The following is a 1,862-nucleotide window of genomic DNA, read 5'->3' on the forward strand; positions in this document are numbered from 1 at the left end:
GCATTTGAAGAGGTGTGTTTAACAATATTTAGTATTTAAAGTTTCTTATTATTATCTCTAGCTAATTCTAGTGGACATTTTATGTCACAAATCGCAATTTTTGAACTACAAAAATATCGACTGTTTTGAAGACGTTTTTCTTTTATTTTGTATTTCCCATCTATATCATTCATTGATATTTCATATACATTCGCATTTGACACTATAGTTTAAAAAAAACAAACAAACAAAAAACTAAAATGTTTATTATTGCAGTTGAATAGAAAAGGATAAGTGTGCTTTTTGCAACGATCCCCATTTGGGACTTTTCTAAAAATTTATCATAATTTCCAAAATAATTCACATATGAAGAAAATTTAAATACTATATATAATTTTAACTCCTAAAACACCTGACAAAGCCAAAAAATATGAATTAAAAGATTTGGCAGTTAATGGGTTAAAATTCTTTTTGTCATAAAATGTTTGAACAAAGATAGACTCGCCAAGAAATTCTCTCGCTGGTTGCAGACTAACCTTAAAAAGGAAATGGAAAATTGGAAAGAAGAGTATTGGGAAACTTGAACAAGATAAATGGAACTAAACATTTTTAACAAAAGATTTTAATTTTATGAATTCATAGATATGTGCGCGATCGTATTAAGCAACACTTATTAAAATGTCATAATACAACAATGAGAAGGAAATAGCTGGTCCTGTTTTGCCATAGAAAACTAGGAGGTTGGATGTATAGCACTCGATTCGATCCCACGTTTTGTCACAAAGAAATCACAATTCGTTCATGTGCACAAACCCAATTGTTATCCAATAAACGGCTGTTCTTAACGTGATAGTTCGGTAGCTCGTCTAGATTTTCTGTGAACGCAGCTTACAAATAGACAAATTTGCCGCCAATTGGGCAGAGTGTTGCAGATATCAGAGCCTCAGAAGAGAAAGACACCACGTATTTGATGTTTAAAGATTAGCCCAATGTCAAATTTGAAACAAAGGCTTTCTGTACGTGTCACATACGTTGTTTCATCTGAACATTTCTTTTACTTGTATTGTATGAACCCCTTCCCTATTAATGTAACAAATAAATTATGTTTCAAAACATAAAAAAACAAAAAAAACTCTTCCTTGTTAAAGATGAGACTTTTGAAATAGCAATACTTAGTTTCCTCGTTTGATTACTATCAACAGATTTTCACACATATGGTTAAATGCTAATTTTAATATTCAGAAAAACCGTACACATGAATAAGTGCTAGAAAACAGTAATGCAATAATTTCCAATGCACGCCTCACAAAATGTTCAAAATTTTTCAATATCTCCAAAAGATTTCTAATATCTCACTCCAAAAAGATAAAGCTTTAAATTCGGATATCAAAGTATCATTCGAATGTAAATTACATCGAGTAGCTGCAAGAAATCAGGAGCTACATCTGACAACAAAATATCAAAAAAGAGTTTTTGCATATTCGTCTTTCAATCTCTTGATATCGTAAATCTTAAGACCTGTTTTGAAAGTGATCGAAAAGCTTGAAACATAGCAGCTGTAGGGAACTGAAAACGTACTTGGCAAAAACGTGAAAACTTTTGCTAAACTGAAAGCTTCTGGGTAAAGATAGAAAATGATGTAGTTTCTGTTAAATTATAAGGTTACAATAGGTTACTATAGTTATATCTATCTATCTATCTATCTAATCTATCTATCTATCTATCTATCTATCTATCTATCTATCTATCTATCTATCTATCTATCTATCTATCTATCTGCCTGTCTGTCTGTCTGTCTTTGTCTGTCTATCTGTTTGTATATCTGTCTGTTTGTATATCTGTCTGTCTGTCTGTCTGTCTGTCTGTCTGTCTGTCTGTCTCTC

At 31.3% G+C, this 1,862-nt stretch overlaps 1 protein-coding gene across 1 annotated transcript in view; it reads right to left on the reverse strand.

Annotated features, from left to right (window-relative positions):
- Positions 1-1,862, reverse strand: part of LOC106873171 (probable E3 ubiquitin-protein ligase DTX3) — a 486,006-nt gene that overhangs the window by 91,821 nt on the left and 392,323 nt on the right. The gene's annotated exons all lie outside the window — the stretch shown is intronic.

The sequence above is a fragment of the Octopus bimaculoides genome, chromosome 14, assembly GCF_001194135.2.
Source record: "Octopus bimaculoides isolate UCB-OBI-ISO-001 chromosome 14, ASM119413v2, whole genome shotgun sequence".
Classification (NCBI taxonomy): domain Eukaryota; kingdom Metazoa; phylum Mollusca; class Cephalopoda; order Octopoda; family Octopodidae; genus Octopus; species Octopus bimaculoides.